The following is a 23,602-nucleotide window of genomic DNA, read 5'->3' on the forward strand; positions in this document are numbered from 1 at the left end:
ATTCCCCCTTCCTATCTTCCTCCATCTCCTTTTTTTGCTTTGCTAGAATTGAGTATTTTTCAGGCTGCCTCAGATATCCCTAAATATTATCTCCTCTGCTTTTGCAAAGTATGTCTTTTTTTTTTTTTTTGTCTTCCTCCTTCTCTCATCCCCTCGTCCTTGTTCTGACTTTGTGTTCTTTGCCACCTCTGCCCAGCCCCTGAGAGTATTTCTAAAAACCTGCATTTGACCCAACACATTCTGGGGAAATGTACATTTCCCATAAGGCCTCCATTTAATTTTATCACCAGCGCCACTAAAATAACTGCTCTCAATACATTCATCCAAGATTTTCACAGCCAGCAACTCCCCTTCCTTTGCTTCTTTAAACCTGTCAGGGAAAGGTGTTCAGAAATATTTCATTCTGTTGCTACTCAGAGCAGTGATTTTCCATCCTCGCCATCTCAGGGACGGTGAGTCAGTGCCGAGAACCCACTTGTGATTTCCTTGGCCTTGTTCAGAGCTTCGTGCATGCCTCTGTTCTCTAACACAGCATTCCTAGTGCGATGCAGGCACTGAGACCCTGCCGTCTGCTCGCCAACCCTGCAGCTCGGTTGTGTTGAACAGTCTCAGGGATCTTCCACCCCTTGAGAAAAAGAACACCATCAAAAGCATATATTGCATTCTGAGGAACAGGACAAGTGATTGAAAGCAGGGCTGTCAAAGACCCAACCTCTGAACCTCTGAGCTGTCTCTGTCTAGCTCTGTGGCATCTCACAGTGTGAAGATGCCTCCTGGAGAGGTCTCTGCCTGCAGGCAGTATCTAAAAGACCAGAATAGATAGCATTTTGACACTGTGATTCTTATTTTTATATTTGTGTAGTCGTTATGTTGGAAGAATTTTAATTCTTCTTATGCAAAGAGAAGAAGAAAATCAGAGAAGGAGGAGGAAAGGAAAGAGGAGGAGGTCCCACCTGGATTGGAAGAGCTGTTGAGTCTCGCCTTTCATTGGAGCAACAGCGGAAGGAGGCCTCCTAGAGGCATCCCTTCCCTTTGCTGCTCCTAGTATACTTTCGTTCCTCATCTCCACCATTTTTTACTCTGATTTAATCTGAAAAGCCCACTTTGTACTCCTCCTGTGCATGGATGGCCTGCTTTCGGCATTCTCTTTGGTCTGAACCCTAGCAAAACATGCCTTTGCCACTCTGTCAAATACAGTCAGCCACCACAGCTCAGCATGGCCCCTGGCTGGATTCACGAAGACTCCTGAACCTGGCTGCATGTCCCACAAGGCGAGGATCTAACATGTTGCTGTATGATGCTCTTGTGGAAACCCCAAGTATGAAGTATACTATAGGAAACCAAATTCTCCTCTCTTGTAAACTGCATTTTAAGAATCATTATGTCTCAAAAAAAGGTTGGATTTGAATCAAACCCTCAAATAGCTCCGGCAACTTTCATGAAAAGAGTGATATACATTTATTATAGTTAATCTATTTTAACATAATTCGGGTATATTCACTGCTTGTTCCGATGGATGTGTGTGCGTGCGTGTGCATGTGCATGTGTGTACGTGTGTGTGTGTGTGTTGATTTTATTCTTTAGGATTTATTCTTTATATTTTCTGACAAAAGAATGAGCAAAAAAGTGGGAAAATGAAGAGGAGAACTTTGGCTTCAACAGTATCCAAACCGCTCAGATGTTTGTTCTGAATTTAATTATCTAACTTAATCCATACCGAGTGGCCACCTGGGAGTGTAGGCTTGTCCATGAACTCTGTAGACTGGTGAAGGGTATAATCAGAGAATAATAAAGTTCAAATTGTACTTCAGAGATCCCAATTAGATGGGTAGGATTGCATCCATATTGTCTCGTTGGTAAAATACTTTTCACATATTTTCACATATCTCGGTGAGGCAAAGTATACATGTGAGGAAACTGAGGTCTGAAATGATAAATATCTTTCCCAAAATGGTGCATATGGTAATTATAAAAACCAGGATTAGCAACCCATGTCTTTTAATTTCTTTAGTTACTTGAGCTCTTTCCACCATGGCACATGACTTCCAAACCTCTTACTCATTTGCCTGTTCATTTAAGAGTAATTGTGTTCCTATTATGTGCTGTGGTTTTGAAGAATCTAGATATACTTCCAATGATATTGGAGCGTGAAATCTGGTTTTACAGATGAGGAAACTGAGGCTTAGAATAACTGAGTTGTTTTCTTTCACAAAACTAATTTGTAGTCTAGCTGGGAATAGACCGCAGTTCTACGCATAATAAAAAAGAAAGGAAGATAGTTGCCTATAAATGAAAATTGCATAAATGGAAGCTTGTTTCCCACCAACTTCCATGGTAATGCTGGAAATGCTCTGTCTTCACTTCTGATTGATTTCTGATGGTCAGTGGCCCTGAACACTTTCAACTGTTTCTCATTCCTGAGCAGACCTTCCTCCCAGCCATATTATTCTCAGATGATCCTTAAACAAACTTATTTGCTAAAAGGAAATCAATACTAAGGGAAAAACACGGAATTGAATGGACATTTTCTTGTATAGGTCACATCCTGCTTTATTTTTATCAATTTACTTGTGTAGATGAGAAAAGGAGGGTTTTTTATATTTGGATTAATCTATAGTTTGCCTGTATTAAAAAAATTGTGGCAATTATGCTTATAGGTGTAAAGGAAATATCAGTACATAGTTCTATTTACACACAGATCCTCTATCTTAGCACAATTCAGAGAAAAGAATAGAAACAGAATAAGGAAATCGGAAGAGATTTTAATCATTCTATCTCGTGATTACGTTTCAGAGAGCAAAGCTTGTTTTAAGAAGCCAATTAATTATATATTTCAATAAAAAGGACTTTTGGGGTTTTGTTTTTTTATTAAAAGAAAAGCATTCTAATGAAAACAGCATATCCTTTCTCTAGGAAAAGCAAACATACACACAGGCTTACAAAACATTGTGTATGTTATCAGGGTCCACAATTCTCTGAGAAAGAATATAATTCTTTAGGGCTTCACAGACCTCCCGTGAGGCAGGGCTCTGCCTACTGGGTTCAGTATTGTGTTTGAAGCACCAGAATTGTGCCTGTCATCATGGTGTTCCACAAACTTTTACCGAGTGAACGACTGGGCATTCCATTAGAAGTAACAATACCTGTTATTTAATCCAGTGCTTTCTCATTCATATTTTACCCACCAAACTCTTTCCTCTAATCAAACCTTACATAGGTAATAATTATACAGATGGATAAAAGTAGAATTTTTCTGAATGAAACCAGAGTGGATCAAAGCCCAGATTCTTGTTCCTGTCCATTTGCCCCCAATTGTAAACCCTGTGTGGTTTTTTTTTTTTTTTTTTTTTGGGGGGGGGAGGGTAATCTTCATTTTACCGAGGAAATAGTAGAGGCATTAGTATGTTAGTTAAGGTCAGACAGCAGAGAAATTGCTGGGTAGCCTTAATCCCAGATAATGAATGAATCTTATTGACTCTGCTGTAGTCAAGCCTTCCAAAAAGTTGATAACCTTAAAGTGAAAGTGGTTGGCAAAACCAATGATCTAAGCAGACTTCTTCAAAATAGGAATGAAGAAACCAAGAAAGGTTTTGTGATGTGAGATAAGCAAGATCTTTTAGTTTGGTGTTCTTTATGCTGCATAGCACTAGAAGACCAAGAGAATTTGACTTAACAAATTTACATTTATTAGCCTTCTAATGTGTTGTAGGCATTACTAAGTGCCATAAGTACAGTGATTAATATTTGTTTTTAGTGGGTATGTGATCTAGAACGGAAGACAGGAAAAAGTAGTCACAGTAGAAAACACTATGTTATAAAATGATACATCACTTTAGCTCACATTCCTTCTCATTGACCAGTCCTGTTGGTTAGACCCTCAAAATCTGATCATTGCCTTTCTGCCTCCACTGCTGCCACCCTAGTCCAAGCCATCATTACCTCTCACCTAGATTATGGCAATAGCTCTTTCATTACTCTTAGAGCTTTCATCCTTACTTCCCTATAGTCTGCATTCAATGTAATACCAAAAGCATTCTTATAAAGCATAAGAGATATCCTGTTACTTCTCTTCTTAAAACTCTCCAGTAGCTTTTGACTTCTGTCTGAGAAAAAGAGCTTACAATCAGAATAAGACTCCTTAGAATCTGTCTTGTGATATTCCCCTAGTCCCCTGTCTTAACATTTTCTACTTCCCATTCCACTCAGTCACCCCTTGACTATCATTTCTCAAATAGACCAACCCCTCCCACACCTGGCAATTGCCCTTGCTCTACCCTCTGCCTGATACGTCCTTTCCAGGATTCTCATGAAGCTCCCTCCCTTGCCCCACTCAGGTCTCTGCACAAATCCTGCTTCCCTAATATGGCCTTCACAGACTTCCAGAGCTAACCTTGCTGATCACAGCCCTCATCCTAGTCCATCCCCTTAGTGTGTGTGTAAGATTATTTTTAGAGAAGTTTTAGGTTCACAGCACAATTAAGAGCAAAGTACTGATTTCCCATATACCTCCTACCTCCTTATAGACATAGCCTCCCCTGTTATCAACATCTCCCACTAGCATGGAGCATGTGTTACAATTGATGAACATACATTGACACACACCCAAAGTCCAAAGTGACATTACAGTTGACCCTTCGTGTTGTACTTTCTGTGGGTTTGTACAAATATATAATGACATGCACTTCTCAATATCATATCACATAGAGCATTCTCACTGCCCTATAATCTTCTGTGCTTTGCCGATTCATTTCTTCTTCTCTGCCCCCACCTAACCCCTGGCAACCACTGATCTTGCTGATTTCATAATTTTGCATTTCTGAAATGTCATATACAGTAATTGGAATCATAAAACCATGTTCCATTTTAGATTGGCCTCTTTCACTTACAAATATGCACTTATGATTCCTCCAGTCTTTTCATGGCTTGACAGCTCATTTCTATTTAGCATTGAATGATATTTGATTGTCTAGGTGTGCCACCGTTTATTTATCCATTCACCTACTCCAGGATATCTTGGTTGCTTCCAAGTTTGGTAATTATGAATAAAGCTGCTGTAAACATCCATGGGCAAGTGTTTGTGTGGACGTAAGTGTTGAGCTGCTTTGGGTAAATGTCAAGAAGCATGATTGCTAATAATTGCTGTATCATATGGTAAGAGTATGTTTAGTATTATAAGAAACCATTTAACTGTCCTCCATAGTGGCTGTACCATTTGCATTCCCTCCAGCAGTGAATGAGAGTCCCTGTTGCTCCACATCCAGAACAGCATTTGGTGGTGTCAGTGTTCCGGATTTTGGCCCTTCTGATGAATGTGTAGTGATATCTCATTGTCATTTTAATTTGCATTTCCTTGATGACATATGAAGTGGAACATCTTTTCATATGTTCATTTTCCATCTGCATATCTTCTTTGGTTTGATGTTTGCTAAGGTCTTTGAGCCATTTTTTAATAAGATTGTTTTCTTATTATTGAGTTTTAATAGTGTTTTGTATATTTGGATAGCAGTCCTTTGTCACATATGCCATTTGCAAGTACTTTCTCCTAATCTGTGGCTTGTCTTCTCATTCTCCTTTTTCTGTTTTATCTCTCTTAATTGTACCTATCACTTCCTGTCATGTCCTTAAATCTATATTTCTCCATTATCTTTCTCCTCAATAGAGTGTAAGCTCTTTGAAGGACTTTAATTTGTCCACTGTACCCTCAGTGCCCTATTCAATGCATATATAGTACTCAAGTGCACTTAATGAGCAAGTAAATGATTATGAATAAATAAATTAATAAGTCAAAGTAGACATAAAGCTTTACAAGAGCTTACGGTTTCACAATGAGAGAGTGGATGAGATAACTCATATCCCTCAGAATAGTTTTTGAAGCTTAATAACGCCTTGGTAAGCATATTTGTTGTCCCAGAATCCAGTTGCTGCCTAAGATTGTCCTATGTCAGACAAGCATTCTTTTGCACACATCAGACACTGGTCCACCTTAGCTCTTCTATGACAGAAAAAGTATTGGCAATATATTCAGAATGGCCAGCAGAGAACTTGCTCAGCTCTCTCTGTTTATGGAAAACATGTACACTTTGAAGTTTTAAAAGCTGGAATGGACTCCTTGTTTTGCACCTTGACATCTGTAAGATCTGGAAAACTTCTCTGGCACTGAGCATCCCTAATTTGTAAGAGAGGTGAATGTTTTTTCACTAAAAATTGCTGTAAGTAATAAATATAAAAGCATTTGAAGCACTGGAAAGAGCTTTGCTGTTATTATCTCTAATCTACTTCAAGCGATAGGGAGAATTCCTCCAGAAAGTCACATTTCTCTGCTTCTAGACCCAAGAGTATTTAGCATCTTGTGATCCTGTTTCAGTACCGGTTGTCAGTGGCTTGGACACCTGGATTTCTGCTTGTCCTCTGGGAAACTCTTTCAGTCTAATTGACCTCATTGTAAGAACATGTTTTCTAATACTTGGACAACATTTTCATTTCTGTGTTTTATACTCTAATTTCTATGTATATCTCCTTGGGGCAGCATTAACAGTCTTTCTCCTTCTGTGTGCATGCCCTTCAAATATTTATGTTGTTAGCATGTCCCTCCTTAGTTATGCTCCATCTCTGCAAACAGCATTTAGTTCTTTTAATCTTTTCTCATAAATCAATCCCTCCAGACCTTTAATCATGCTCCTTGATGCTCTTTGAATCACTTCCAATTTTTTGACAGCTCTCTTGTGTTGAGATGCCCAGAACTGTTTACTGTATTCTAGGTGCTGTCTTATCAGCCTCATGCTGAGCAGCTGTCTCCCCTTTATGGTTCTTGACAGCCAGCTTCCCTGCAGGCAGCTCAAGGATGCTGTTTGGAGCCTCCAGTCACCATTTAAACGTGTAATATCTTTCTCCACCACACATTGCAGGCACCTTTTAGTGTGTGTTACCATTCTAGGCAACCATTATATGATGGCTGCTTTTCAGAGACTGTAGACAACCTTTGTGAGCTTCGTCTTAGTGAGATGAGTGTAAATATTTAAGGCTGTAGACTTTGGAAGAGTCCTTGCTCTGGGTCTAAGACTGCCTGGTATTAACTCTCTGCTGTATGTCTTTGCTGTCTGACCTTGACTAATTTACCAGTGTCTCAGCTGCTGCTTCTGTCCAATGTAAAAGTGTCTACACGATTGCTCCAAGAAACAAGTGACAGGATTCACAAGAGCACTTATAATGCTGACTGACACATCGGAAACAATAAGCCCACATTAGCGGTGCCGTTTAAAAATTTAACTGAGGTAAATTTAGATAGAATGCACATATTTTGAATGTACAATTTGATACGTTTTGAAGATGGATAGCCCTGCATAACCAATACCCAAATCAAAATATTTTCATATCCTCAGAGAGTTCTCTCATACTCCGTTCAATAGACATACCCCCTTACTGGATTTTCTTTACCATACCCTAGTTTTGCCAGTTTTAGACAATAATTAAGATGAACACATAAACTATGAATTTTTGTGCATCTTTATTCTTTTACTCAACATAATGGTCTTGAGCTTCATTCATGTCATTGCATGTATCAAGAGATTTTTTTTTTAAATTTCTGAATAATATTCCATTATATAAATAGTACACAATTGTTTTATCCAATTACCTGTTGATGAATTTGGATTGTTTCCAGTTTTCCATTATTATGAATAATGCTACTGTAACATTCTTATACAAAAAGATGTATTTGTAAATATAGGTTTACATTTCATTACCATAGGGTGAGTCTGCACACCCAATGAGGCCATTGTGAGTAAACTTAGGCCAGGACTCCATTTATCACCTATCCACCATATGCCCTGACTCTTACAGAAGATATCTTAGACTCATTGCCATGAATGTCAATTCATTTTCATGTCTGTGTTTCATAGCCTATATCCAACGTCTCTAGAAAAATCTGGATATTCCCTATTCCCCAAATATGATTACTATAGTATATGGTTTTAAGAAATAGTGACCCATTAAGTTTTAATAATCATATTATTAAGGGGGGAAAAACAATAAAACTTTGATGTATAGCACTTGCCAATACCCATGGTGTATTATAAAGTTCCACTCATAGCTAATTACAGCTTTCAACATTATGTCACTGAACACAGAGTTAGAAGGAAATATGCACAATTTGCTCTGGATGGTAGTATAAGTCAGCTCTAGCACAGCATCGGCTATATGTTTCTTTGAAGTAAAAATGGGAAAATATTTATTGCACGTATTTGTAGTGTTATATGTTTCCTTACCAAGACGATCCTGGCTTCCCTTCTCTCATTAATCTCTGAGTAAGTTGGGAGATAGTGATTTCCCATTACAGCAGTTGACATAGCTTTCTGATGATCAGCTCTTGAAGTGTTTTTTTGGTTTATATAATCAAGAAATATGCTTTGAGGTTCCCATTTATATCAGTCCTAGAGACATCATGGCTTACTAGCCATTTCCACAAATCCAAGGTCGTTAAAGGCCTTTTGAATGTCACCTTGACCTTGCTTCCAATTATGGTGAAAACACCTTGTGTCTGAAACATGTTTTTCTCTATTCCCAAATGTTATCACCTATTGAAAACCATGTATCCTAGTCCCACTATAGCATCGCCTAATCAAATCTGATCAACAGAGGACAGCCAACAACAATAACAACAACAAATCCGTTTCTCCCTGATGCTAGCACACCACTCCTCTTGGTACATGTTTTATTTGTTACTTGAAGTACATGTTCTCTGGGCTCACCTTGGGAACACCTGGTAGTTTACTTGATAGCTTTTCTGTTTTCATCTAATATGTCTTTGCTAATAGGTTTACTTGCAGGGGCTTTCTGACTCCTTTCTGAATACTTTGCTAGGGCAACTCTGGCATAGGTCACTGTATGTACCATAACTTGTATCTAGGCTTCAATTATCTATCCTTTCAGTATATTAGGTGTCTTCTACGTGATGTTAAATTTTAAGTCATGGGAAAGTGCCTATACAATAAACTCAAGCTCTCCCTCTCCCAGCTTTACAGCCTACATTCAAGATTCACTTCCATATTTCCTCTTCACATCCTCTCCGTACAGATTAGCCAGGTTCTGGTGCTTTTCATGTTGAACAAGCTTTCTCCTCTCATATGCCTGTTTGGACTATGGTAAGATATGACTGTGGTTACTGGTGAAGTGACAACAAGAGATGGAGAAAAACCTTCAGGAGGAGCTCTATGCTGAGAGGTATCTGTATTAGGTGATAGCTTTTGCATGGCCCCTCGGCATTCAGAGTCTGCTCTTCTTTAGCAAAGAGAATGAGGCTCTTTTCTCCAATCTGGAGAGTGCAGGGTAAGTTAGGGACTTCACTTTCTTGGAAGTATTTACTCATATGTCCCCTCTCCAAATCCTTGAGTTCCACTCCTTATCCGAACACTGGGTGAGCGTAAGAGACCTAATGGCACGGAACATTCTGTCTCCTTAGTAGTTCCTTAGAGTAGCTGTGGGTCCAATATTGTGACTGACTTTCAGGATGGTGTGCCCTCTGGCTGCTGCAGATGTGCAAGTCATGTTATCTTCTTCCCGATTACTCTTCTCTTAAGAGAGTTGTGATTCTTGAGAAAAGCATCAGCCCAATGTCTGTATTGAGAGTGAGTCAGCCTCTCCTAGATTAGAAATACTGCCAAGGAGGTTTTCTAGCTTCCACAGTACACCTTGAGTTGATAATGAAAGCTACATTAGTTTGTGATCCTCTAGACCTCTAAAGCACTAACCAAAATATATCCAATTCCATCACCTTTGTAATCATCATTCTCCTATCTTTAAAGTGCTGAACTGTCACACAAGCCAGTCCTTCTTCCATCTGTATCAAATTTTAATTCATCACAGGTAAATGTCCTAGTAATTGTGATGCTGCGCCATGCCATGGGTTATTACTGCCCTAAAAAATCAGCAGTTGGCCCCTCGTTTGTGTCTGACCTGTGGTTGTTCCACTTCCAGACTACCTCCCTGAGGACTGTTTTCAAGAAGCACTTCTATCCTCCAAGGCAGATGCTGACACAGAGACGTGGGTGCAGATCATTTATTTGGGAGACAATATCAGAAGCACTAGCAGGAGGGGCTGGGGAAGTGAGATAGGGAGGAGATGAACAAAGTATCCATTAATGATTAAGTTATTGTTGTGGGTTACTAGAACATTCTGAGCAACTTTGCAGAATGTGCCGTGTGTTGCTCCACCAGGGGATGGGGAAGCTGGGGTACTCATCTACCAACCTCCATCCCTCATTGGTTAAGGATTACCCCTGGGAACATTGATTCCCAGACATTTCCTGGCTGCTCTGGCTGCTGCCTGAGCAGTCTTCTGGCCCTGGGTAAAGGCAGGTGAAAAGCAGAGAGATGTAGGCACTTAAGAGAGGAAGCTCTTAGCATCATGGAAATCATCCACTTTAATTGCTGATGGACTCAGGTGGACCAAAGAGCTATCCTGCGGAGCATCAACAGCTCTCTGCAGTAGGATTAGATGAGAAAGTGCATGTTAAATATCAGAAGAGTGTCTGTCACAGAATGGACACTATTATGAGCATCATCGACGTGATTTTTTCTATTATCTGTGTTATTCCACTTTTCCTCCTTTACTTAGGCAATGCAGACTCTAGAGGAGAATCCACAGTGCCTTCATCTCTGTGTCCATGAAAATGTTTAGCCCAATTCTTGGTACAGAGTAACTCATGAGTAAACATCATTTGAAAGAATTAGTGTTTTGAAGGAGGTGGAATGAAGCAAAGGTAACCAGTTCCTAGGACAATGATAATTAAACTTGAAGTTGAGAAGTGTGTGAACTATGGTTGAGCAAAAATAAATGCAATGGTGGTGGAGTTGAACTCCAATCTTGCTTCGGATGCTGGCCGTGATGCTTCCTCACCGGGCGATTTGGGGAAGCTCCACGCTGAAGCTTCCTTATCCAGAAAGAAGCAGAGTGTTGCCTTTACAGATAGTGAGGACTTTAGTACAAGGCTGCCGGGGGAGTGCAGGGCCCTGTCACTCAAGCTTCCCTCCTTTACTTCTCTCTCTGAGGAGTTTGACAGAAGCATCATCCGCACTTTGGCACCAACCTCCGCAGCATCAGTGTCTTCAGAGCATGGGTTTGGGAATCAGAAAACCCTGAATTGAAATGGTAGTCGTGTCACTTGTTAGCCATGAGACTTTGCTGAACCTCATTTTTCTTATCTGTAAAAAAAAATAATCCCTATATTATCTACCTTGGGTGAGGATTCAGTGAGAGACAGTGCACAGCGCTCCTCTTAGCGCGCGGTACGCTGTACACAGCGGCAAACATTTGCTACTGTTTGGTGCCAGCTACCTCTTGGGTGCAGCATCATTGCACAGACGTCGGAGTGGCAGGTCTTCCCAGAGACTTTGTTCTGCCATTTTCCCTGGCAACTCGGGAAACACTGTGGTCCTGTCACTAGTTTCTACTCAGTTTGCTTCTATTTGTAGAAATGCTCCTGTTAGTCCTCAGGATGGCACTTGACAACAGCAACTTTGAGATTCCAAATACTTGTCAACGGGTAAAGGCTGCGAGTTTGGAAAAGGAGAGAAAACTATTAAATAAGTATAAGCAAAGGAAAGTAAGGGAGCCTTGTGTATGGAAATGTTATGTGAGTGGAATTGATTTATATCTGAGTTATTGTATATCTCAGACTGTAGCCAATGAAGATTTAATGTTGCTTACAATAAAAGGCCCATGTGGAATAAGACTTTTAAAATAGAAATAGGATGAAAAGAAAGAAGACTGCATGAATATGCTAAAACTCCTAGACTAATAAAATTAATATAATAGGCATTTTTGCATTGGCTATGTCGTGGCCAAGAAAACAGAAATCGATCCGAAGGCATAGCAAGCTATTAGCAAAAGAACCTCAAAAATCAGGGGTCTTGGTTTGAAACCTAAGTTTCTCCTGGTTAGCAGTGAGTTTGGGGACAGAAAACTGTCACCAGCCTGGTTTTTCATCATGTAATGAGGCTGTTGGAGGTAGTCTTTTCAAGCATTTTCTTGATAACCCATCAGTTTTAGTTCTTCAATGAAATATAACCCAGATCCAATTTATCATATAAAAATGGAGCTGGCAGGTTGGAGAAACGATAGGGCTCTTACCTCTCCTTTGGTAATCTTAAAGTCACATCCAGAAACCCTCAGCTCAAAAGGCATTGGTCAATATAGCATTCTGTTGCTACTTGTGGAAAACAGTATATATTTGTGTGCCATTGCAAAATATATTCACAGTATGTAATATACTTATTTATTTGATCAGAAGCGAGCATAATATTTCATAACACAACACAATATTACATTAAGCCCTAAAAAAATACCTTAGGTCTCATGCTAAGTAATAAGGGTACAGTCATGAAAGAAACAGACATGCTCTCCATATTCCTGTAGTTCACAGTAAAGATAAAACATTGGCTAAGTGATTTAATATGTGGTAAGTGCTATAGTAAAGGATCATGGACAGCCTGGCTGGGGTGGCTCAGTGGTTGAGTGTCAACCTATGAACCAAGAGTTCACACAGTTTGATTCCTGGTCAGGTCAGGGCACATGCCCAGGTTGCGTTCTCGATCCCCAGTAGGGGGCATGAAGGAGGCAGCCAATCAGTGATTCTCCCTCATTATTGATGTTTCTATTTTTTTCTCCCTTTCCTTTCCTCTCTGAAATCAAGGAAAGAAGGAAGGAAGGGAGGGAGGGAGGGAGGAAGGAAGACATCACCAGGCAGCATACTGCGTCTAATATAACTGACTACCAAGGAAATTATGTACAATTTTAACCAGAAGAATTTGAAATTTGATGCTCAACATTTTTCTCCTTGAGACAAAGCATAGCACTTTGTCAGTAAGGAGCTCTTGACCAGCACTATTCCTGGAAGTCCTCAGAACAAAAATCAATTCAGGTTAATGCCCACCTTAATAAGTCAAGGTGTTTACTCCCGGGAGACAGGGGTCAAGTATGAAGGCAAATTCCTGTCATAACAGTCTTTGATCTCTCCAAACACAGGCAACCCTGCTGTCATCAGTGTAGCCCTAATAAACACCCCGTGCCTGGCATGTGGCACTTAGGCCGTTCCTTTTATTTGTCTCCACTCCTGTTACAACTCTAAATCAAGCGTGTCAAACTTGCGAGTCTAAATGAATAAGAGAAGTCATTTTCAGAATTTGCAACTTGTGAAAAGCAGCATCAGTATAACTTTATAAAATTATGTGAGACTAGGAAAAGGAGATAAGCATATTCATACAAATGAGCATTTAAAAAGCCCCAAATCCTTTAAGTAAGAAAACTAAGGAGGTAGCAATATGTGATTTCAAGTAACCAGTTTGTCAAAGATTGGAGTAACCAGAAATGGAGGTACATACAGGAACTCAAGAGTGACTACACATACCATGATATGAGCACCTAAAACTATTTTTAATAAATGAACACTACTAATAAATAATAAAAAAGAAGAAAGAAGTGGCGGGGGAGATGTGCATCCTATATAGGCAGACATGCAAGTGCACTGCAATGCTAGGTATGTGTGCCCTCAGGATGAGCACACTGAAGGAGTTTTACCTCCACAATCTGCCCAGTATTCCAAAAACATTCATTTAGCAACTACTCCATGTCATGCACTGGTGAGCAACCAGGGTTAAAATAGCAAGCAGCACCATCACCCATCCTTGGCTGCTGCTATGCTGCTGGACGGAACCTTTATCTAGTGTCAGCCAGGGAACCTGGCATTTATCAGGGTGGGCACCGCCCTCTGCTCTGCTGACAGGGTGGATTCAATACATGTCATCCCCACTGTGCTGAGACGTTTTAATGGCCTGCTCTTTCTTCTCTCTCATCACCCGGGAGACTTTGCCTTTCTTTCCTCTTTAGTCCCTTCTCGCCTTCCCCCCACCCGCCTAATGTCCTTTCACATTCTGGTCTCTCCTTGGCACTGAGCTCCTTGTCTGTGACTTTGAAGGCATTACTGACTCGTTTCTGCCTGACCTTCCGTAAAAAGTTAGGATTGGCTGCGTTATCTCTGAAGTCTTACCCAGCTCTTCTGAGCCAAAACTGTGGAATTCTTGCTACTGCTTTCCATCTGATGCAGCTTGCATTCTCCATGTCCCACCCTCCCCACCCCCCCCAAATAAATAAATAGATAAATAAAAGCTGAGCCTGAGACCAGGGCTTTGTGGAGGGCATTTATTTAGGGTCATTTGATCTTGTACCTGAGTGGAGGGTTTAGAAAAATGAAGCAGGAAAACCACTGGATCATAGGGCTAGGGAGCAGCAAAAATGGAGAGAAGGAAAGAAGCCAACCTAAAGACTATTAAACTCGTTACTGTTAGGGAAATGCGGAACTCAATCCTGTTGGTGATGTTCCCAGAAACTGTATGACATGGGCCTCTGAAATGTCTTAGGCTTAGAAAAAGGGAATATTTACCCACCGGTTCCTGCCCCATTGGTCATAGGTCACCTCAGGAAGCGTTAACACCTCCACACTTCCCAGCTTGTGCAGGCACCAGAATGGCTGGTCAGACTCCTCCAGGAAATCCATGGGGTGAGACAGGTAAGCCTCGGGGGAAGGAATATAAGAGATGCCAGTGTAGCTGAGATCGAATGCTGTTAGGTTACACCTGAATGCAGCTGGTTACTACAGCAGAGACCAGAGAAGAATGATGGAGTAAGAGGATATGAAAAGGGAAGTATATAGGTGTCTTATACACAACCAGTGCATTCCTCAATGTTGTCCAAGTGTCAATATCAAGAGTTTTGTTTTTGTTTTTGTTTTTTTATGCTGTTAAATGAAGTTTAACAGGGCAATGAAAGCATGGAAACTGAGTCTGAACACGGATATCCACCATTTCCACAAATGCACAGGCTTGTTGTTGGAGTGGGCTCCATGGCCCATGCCTTTCCAATTCCCATGTAGGTGCATTATAATATTAACAGTTATTATTAAAGATCAACTACAGTTGGCCAGGCATTGTATTAGGCACTTTACATACAGTATCTCTCCTGAGAATCAGATTAATATGTTCCTATCAGGTTAGTATGCATATCCAGATTTTACAAATGAGGAAACTGAGGCTCGGGAAAGAAGATTGACTTGATTTTGTTCACATAATTGATCAAGTGTTAAACTGGGATTCAAATCTAGATAGACCTCTAAAGCGCAGGCTGTTCGCAGTAGTTGAAACTACCCCAGTGGGCACTCATTGGGATCAGGTATCTGCCTCACTTCTAGGCATGTATTCCTGTGTGTTCTGAAGACTAGTCTTGATCTCCAGTTGGCCTGGCTTGAGCCTTGATATCCTGCCTAGTTACTTCCCAGAGAACCCAACTGCCTGACCTCACCCAACAGTTAAGATGTATTTGCTATCCATGCTAGCCCAGCTGAGAAACTGAAGCCTCCCAATGTTTGATTGCTACTTTTTCTCATTGGAGGCCAGCCCACAATGGAATCAGAACCCCAACTAAACCTTCCCTGCTCCATGCTCTTTCTTGCCCATCTTTTCTTCTGCCATTTCCATTTTCCCTTTACACTCTCTCTTCCCATTATCCATAATCCATTGGCAGAATAGGATAAGGCACAGCAGAGGATCACAAGAACAGTTAAACTGGGAGATATATTCAGTGGGATTTAGAATCATAGAGTCAGGGAATCTGCTATTTGAAGGAAAATTAGAGTGGTATAGCCTTTCTCTGTACCCTTTCCCTTCCTCACATACCTATGCCTTCTCCACTCCTGAATAGTAAGTAGATCATTCTGCGCATTGGAAAGTCATAGTTTACCTGTGAGGGTTCATTTGTACAATGTCATTCTCTCCTCCCTGGTCATAGTTGACTGCACTGAGGATCAGAGCCTGACTGTAGCCAGTCTTGCTTGGGAATGAAACAATGAGGGAAAGGGAAGCCGGAGCACAGATGTGAGGTGAGGTGGGGAAGTGTCCTTCTTCATGTGGCAGATATGAGAGCACAGGTGGAGGGAGCAAGCATCTTCTACTCACTGTGTAGAATGAGAAACAAAGAAGCTTATCTGATGAGACTAGGAAAGAAAGATGTTAATAAGAAAGAAAAAGATAATTGGAGAAAGATTTCAATCAGCCTCCTGTACCTATTCCCTGCAATCTCGACCACGTATATCACTGTCTTTTTACTTATTACCATTGCTCAAGTAATTTTCCGTATCCACTGCTCTCTTGAAATTTTTCAACTGGAATAATCATAACAAATATATCTGGGCTATGTTTTTTGATGACATGAAATTCTCTGCTTCCTAAAATTCTTTCATTTCCCAGTAGATCCCATTGTTATAAAGTGTTGCGCTGAAAGCATTTTCCCCAAAATTTACACTCATTGGTTCGCTTTCTGCCCTTTGGGACCAAATAAAACAAATATAATCTCTTCTTTATGGGCCAGCCCATCCAGTGGGAGAGGAAACATCCATACTCTTCTCTCTACTCCATGAAGTTTCCTAAGCAAAATGCCCCCAGTTCTTCTTCTTATTCATATGCTGTGCTTTGGAATCTTGTTGCTATCCCAGTCATTTCCCTGTGGTTACACCATACATTGTTTATCTCTCTCTCCAGATTTGGCTGGCCCAATATATAATATATAATTATGTGGGTCTGTTCCATCCCTGTCTCTGGGATCTTATGTTCATTATTAAAGTTTAAATCGCCATGAACCCGTGTGTGTGTGTGTGTGTGTGTGTGTGTGTGTGTGTGTGTGTTTCAAAATGACAGAAAATAAGGGGCCATGGAATTTGAACAAAAGATGTAGAGGAGAGAATCACTTCCATGTGGCTCCAAAGTCAATTAGGTACAATCTTACATGGGGGTATTATGTTTGACATCAGACATGGCCCTATAGGGGATAGGAATATGCTTCAACAGTTAGATGATTATGTTAATGCAAACTGGGATTTATTATTGTGTTTGTCTTATTCAGGACTGAATTTGATGTGATTGCTGCTGCCGCTTCACTTCTAGGTAATGGAGGCTGAAATATATTCCCTCAAAGATCCTTCGGGAACTGCCAACTTGGGATTGACAGAGAGAGTCACTGGGTGTCACTGTTGAGTCATCCGAATGCAGCTCTCTCCTTGCTTATAGGTTTCTGATTCCTTAAAGAATCTGGGAGCTGGAGGTTGGGGTGGCTGCCTCTTCCCTTCTTGTCAGTGGTGTCTCTTTATTAGGGTCAAAATAGATGATCCCTCTCCCTATCTCTCCCCCCCCCCCCCGCTACCTATAAGTATTGGGTCAGATGTGCCCATGTCAGGGTGGGCCTAGCTGCCTCAGCTACTGCTTAATGAGCTGATCTGTCCTTGCTCTGCCTGTTGGTGCTATATAAGGGGCTGCTTTTATGCATCCATGCAGCCAGTGATCACCTCCCCACTGGCAGCCAAAGGAGGTCTCCCCTCACCCCAGAGCCTGTGGAGCCCTGCCGCTCTCTTCACAGCAGACACACTCTTCCATTCCACAGTCAGAGTTCGTTCCAGACTCAGACACAGGCATTTCACTCTCAGTGAAAGATCAGTGGCACGTTTCAGCTTTTTATGGGAGTGCTGATTTTGATAGGCCTAAAGACAGGTGGAGTTGTAGGCGCCTGGCATGTTGAAGGGTAAGGAGAGAAATTCACCGAAGGAGAGAAAAGCCAAAGGTGAGAAGTCTGGGAGACCTAGCAGCCTTCTGTCCAAGAACTGGCCCTAGTACCGGCCTGGCCTGATCCACACGTAGGTCATAGAATTTTTGTTGCCTCAATGGCTGACTATTTTTGTCACATGGTTATGAGGGTCCTTTGGCAGGTATCCTCAATCCTTTTAGGAGAATGTAATAGAAGCGCAAGTCCAAAGTCCCATATACCAATAACTTTTTCTGGATGTCTGAGGAGAGCCCCAGGCATCAGTATATTTATAAATGCCAAATGTTATTAAAGCGTAATAACTATAGGCGAATCTACAGATGAAACACTTTCTGAAGACTGTGCATCACTTTCTGTTTTCATTTTTGCTTCCCCTAGAATTCAATACTAAGCTGGATCTAAAGAGATATTTCTAAAATATGAGCACTCTGTTTTTCCTTCTTAAATCCCCCATTGGCTAATCACCATGTATAGGTCAAGTCCCAACTCATTGTCCTATTATTTAGGTCCATCCTGTTGGCCTCTGCTTTTTCCAGGTCAGTACACTTTCCATCCTCACACTAATTATGCTTCCATTCTTTATGCCAGGGGTTTCCCACTTGGCTGCACATTGAAATCACCTAAGCAACGTTAGAAACACTGATGCCTGAGGCCCACCCCCCGGTATTCTGTTTTAGTTGGTGTGGGAAGGGACCCAGGCATCAGCGGTTTCCAAAGATTCCCAGGTAATGCTAACGAGACACAAATTCTGAGAGTCAATCTTCTGTGATATTCATCTTCCTAGAACACATTTATCTTTTCTTACCCTCCTTTGACCTACTCATAGCTATTAATCCTTCCTGGCTCAACCTACTCATCCCCTTGATGAAATCATCTCTGAACATACTCCCAGCTAAATTATAAAAGCGTTTTCTCTGAGATTCCATAGCACTTGTGCATACTATAGAAAACTGGGTTGGAAACATCTATGTATTTTCTTGTTTTGCTCTCTAGACTGTACATCCTCCTGGGGAAGCAAATGGGATGTATTTGTCACCATGTGTGCAGCACAGAACCAGCACCTAGAAGCGGGTGCTGAGGAAGTATTTGTAGGACAGAACTATGGATGATGTGGAGTGTGAATGTGTTAATGAATGGTCAATGACAATGACAGTGCCCAATCTTTATCAAGGGGTTACCATGATTATTTTCATATACAACATGTTATATAGTCATCACCTTATTTTATACTTACAAGAGCCCCACTAGAGAGAGTGGTCTACATTTTACAGACGAGGAAGCTTAGGTATTAAGTAGTTGCCAGGGCCTTGATTTCAAGCCTGGTCTACCTGACTCCATATTTAGTTACTCGACTGACTGCCTCCAAAAATAGAAGTGAGAAGCTGTTGAACTAGATCTTCTCACAGTAGCTTTTATTGGACTCCTTTTTCCAGGCAGTATATGAGCTCTTTAATTGTTTCACCCTATTTAATCCATACAACAGTTCTCTGAATAAGTATTATTAGTGTCATTTCATTGAGAAGAAAATCAAGTCTGAGAAAGAGGACACACAACACAGGCAAGGCATATGAGAGAATGGCAAATGCTGGATGACATCCTAGGACTCTGTGGCTGTCTGGCGTCAGTGCCCAGAACTACAGTTCACTATGTTATAGTAGCCTCATAATCAATGAGGAGGAAAGAACAAGGGAGGAAAGGAGGAAGGGAAGGAAAGAGAGGTCAGACACATGCATGATTTTTCTGACTTACTTCAACTAGGACAAAATGATTCAATGCAGCTTTTGTTGTCTCTGTTCCCCAAATCTTTTTTATATATACATATTTTATTGATTTTTCACAGAGAGAAAGGGAGAGGGATAGAGAGTTAGAAACATCAATGAGAGAGAAACATCGATCAGCTGCCTCCTACATACCTCCTACTGGGGATGTGCCCGCAACCAAGGTACATGCCCCTGGCCGGAATCGAACCCGGCACCCTTCAGTCTGCAGGCCAATGCTCTATCCACTGATCCAAACCGGTTAGGGCTGTTCCCCAAATCTTTAACACTTTTCCCCACAGGGTCATTTGGACCAAAATGTAAAATGACTTTATTTTGAAAGAGAGTGGTCTGTTTTTCTGAGCCTACCAAGGATACCTGAAGTATAACCACATTTTTGTATGGCTGCTCTTGTAACTACTTTCTCTAAAAAGTGAACTCAGGGGAATGGGTCCATCATTTTTTTTTTTTTTTTAAAAAAAGGGGCACTGAGTCCCATAGATTAGGACTTAACAAAGGTCATGTTGCTAAATTGTGGCCAGAACCCAATTCTCCTTGCCACCAGTCCAGGGTTCTTATTCACAGCCTGACTCAGTGATTATAGGAGCCATTGTTAAACTCGATGAATGTCTTAAAAACTACTTGGAGTTTTTTAGTTGTAAAGTACTCTAAGTGCCAGACACTAGGTATTTTTATTGCCTATTGTCACCACATAACTAGGCCATTAGCTCTGTGGGATGTTGATAATAGGATAAATAGGAGCAAAGAGAGGTAAGGTGCAGAATCCTTTCCCTCACTAATAGGAACAGATGGTGTAGAATGGGACATGGATCCTGGCTGCAAAGAAATGTGAACCACTGACTCCCTGCTGAGGGGAGACAGTATCCTTTGAGGAGGAGTGGAGGAGACATCTGGAAATTCAGCGGATGAGCCCTGAATGAAGACAAGTCAGGCGTGCTAGGGAGCTGGCCGAAGTTGTGGGAAGAGCATCAGATTCCAAGTCAAGTTACTCCTAGGGGCTGCAACTTTAGGAGAGCGGATATAGCCCGCTGGGCCTATGTTTTCCTGTGTACGAAAGGGAAGGTTTATTTGCCAATCTGCAAACATATCAGGTACTTGCATAAATTTGCTCATGGCAGTTCCTTCAGTCTGTTTCCTTTCTTATTCCTTGGACCACCAACATTTCCTTACCCTCAAGCCATAACAGTCTTGTCCTTTATCAATCTTTCACCAGCTCCCAATAGGAGCTTCTTTTTCTCCCCTCCCTTCATTATGGTGCTTTCTGCATGCATTTGCTAGAGCACTTACTTCAATGTTCTTACTCACAATCAGCTGTCAGTCTATCTACCTCCCCAGCTAGATTGTCAGGCCCTCCTCTGGGCAAGGTCTATGTTTAGACTGTTTGTTTCTTTCAGCAGAACCTCACACTTCATTTCGCAAGGAGTGAGTTTCTACTCTACATTGGTTGAATTGAGCTCATTGGAGCATGGATGGTACTTGAGTTTTCCCCGCCATCAAGTCTAAAAAAAAGTGGGAATCCATTTATGAATTATGTGAGAAAATGGCTAGAGAACCGTTTGGAAATTTTACCACACTATCACAGAGGTCATGGAACCAGCAGTCTTAGATAGGGGACTCAGCGCAGGGGTATGTGGCATTTGGCAATCGATTCACTTCTCTGGGCCTCAACTTTCTCATCTGTAAACTGGGGATCATAGCCCCTGCCCTGCAAATTTCACAATAGTACTCTGTAGATTGAATGAGATTATATTTAAAAATGGGTTGCAAACTGTGTAGTACTATAGACAGGTCAAGGTTGAGTATTATTTCATTAGCATTATAATTATTGTTACTACTACATCGTAACTATCTCAGCTCTCCTGTGCTTTAAATAACTATAATTCTTAACTTCATGGAATTTTTAGTAGATGGTAAATGAGAGATACTTGCTTTATACGAAAACAATCATAGTCTTCTGATCTTCCTGGAAAGTTCCTAATGGAATAAGAACTCAAGTCTGAAATCCCTAGGGTATTATCAAAGACCCCCCCCCCCCAAAAAAAAAAATGGATTGAAACTTCAGGTAACCCGTGGCTGCTCAGGAGTAGCAGCAGAGAGAATGGAACTGGAGTGGGTGGCAGAACATTTCTCCCAAGGTGGTAGGAATCCTTGCTTCCCCCTAGCAATCTGATGTTTTTTATGGACCTGCTGATGGTCCAGTCTTCAAAGAAGCCTCTGTCATTTTAGTCATTTTCGTACCTTCGGGTGTGGTCACAAAGAAAAGCCAAAGAATCAGTTCTGTAATGAAACATGAACCTTGCTTCTCTTTGAATCTGACCTTAAGTAATTTATTTTTGTTATGTGAACCTGCTTTCTCAGCTGCCATTGACAGAATAACTGTTAATGTGTCCTAACTCTTGGGTGGTTAATGTGTATCTCATTCATAGCTGAGGACAGAGGTCCAGGGAGCTTAAGTAACTTTTCTTTTGCTTTTATGGGTTTTTCCGTTCATTAAAAAAAAAAAAAATGAAGTGACTATTTTAAATACATTGGTAAAAAGACAGGTATCATCTAGTCTGTGAGTCTGTGAATCAGCTGGGGGAGAGTGGGGCTAGGTTTGGACAAAGGTTTATTAGAACCCAAAGCCTGCAGTTCTCAACTACAAAGTGTTACAACAATGTCAGCTGCCGTTGCTATTGGTGATGCATTCAGACAGCCTCGGTATTTAAAAGAGGAAAGTTCATCCATTGTGGCTCCCGAAGCTGACACAGAAGTGAGGCATTTCTGATCATAGGCCAAGCAGATTGGTGAAAGCCCCACAAGTGCCTACGTGGGAATTAGGGACGATAGAGGTCCCTCCATTGTGGTCATCACGGAGAACAGCGGAAGTTTCATCAAGGTAAACACGCAGCGTGAGTTAGCTGCTCCGCAGTACCTTCATTCGGCACATGACTGCTTTTGTTGTTCATTCTGTCCTCGGACATTTCTCAGAGCTCCAGTCTTTGTTTCTGGTGTCCACCCCTCATCAAGCACACACTTCCTCTTCTGCTTTGTGTGAGGCTAGGGGAGGAGCCAAAACCGATGACGTGAAGACAGGCCCGTATTCTGCCTTTTGTGGCCCCGGGCACTTATATCAATATGGGCCCCATGTCCCATAAAATTTTTAAAGAAATATATTTTATGACTATATTGGTCTAAAAGTGGATAAAATCCATACTGAATTCATTATTATACATGCATTATTATATTATACTAGAGGCCTGGTGCATGAAATTCATGCACAGGTGTAGTTCCTAGGCTGGGCGGGAGATCCAAGCACAAGCATCTGGCATGGAAGGGAAGATCCCTGTTGACCTCTGGGTCCTGGGGTCCCCACATGCCCCCCTCGACCTGAGTCACAGCACCCAAGTCCCCACGCGGAGATGAGGTGAGCATGGCCAGACCGGGGCGCAGTGTGGGCCTCTGGGCCACCCAGTGGCACTGCACAGAAGCCAGGCAGACAGAGCTCTCTCTCCCAGCCATCCTCACAGATCGGCTCCTTGTGTGAACCCCTGGGGAGCCCAACTAGCCCCTGCAGTCCTGGTGGCTGCAGCCCCGCTCAACCGGAAGAGGCCGGAGCCTGGCACCTGAGCATGGGGGCTTCCCTGGCGTCCCGGGGGAGGGTACCAGGGGGAGTGAGAGTGAGCTCGGCAGACACCCCACATTCTCCCTGCACCTCCATCCCAGTCACCCAGGCTGCCAGATAGCTGGCCAGAGGTCGCAGCCCCCTTGCCCGGGTGCCATGGGAAGTAGGTTGCCGCTAACCCCCCAACCTCCAGTTCCCTGTCCCAGCCCGGGACCCAGCCCCAATTGGGTGATCAGGGCCTGCTGGCCACTGGTCGCCATCTGTGGGATGATCGGTGGGGCGATTGGGCTCCCACTCGCACCCGCCTTATCCTGACGCCGCTCTCTCACCTGTTCTACCCTCCCACCATAGTCCCTCTCTCATTGGGGCCCATGGGGGACAGGAGCACCTGCACTGCCGCCTGCTGCTAGCACCGCGTTGTTAATGCCCACCATGTTCTGCACCACCCCCTGGTGGTCAGCACATGTCATAGTGAGTGGTCGAACTCCTGGTTGAACAATTTGCATATTAGGCTTTTATTATATAGTAATTTTTTTTCTGATTTTAAAATAAATCAGAACTTCTTTTTATGGTTCCCTGAAA

The sequence above is a fragment of the Myotis myotis genome, unplaced genomic scaffold (assembly GCF_014108235.1).
Source record: "Myotis myotis isolate mMyoMyo1 unplaced genomic scaffold, mMyoMyo1.p scaffold_m19_p_12, whole genome shotgun sequence".
NCBI classification, from domain to species: domain Eukaryota; kingdom Metazoa; phylum Chordata; class Mammalia; order Chiroptera; family Vespertilionidae; genus Myotis; species Myotis myotis.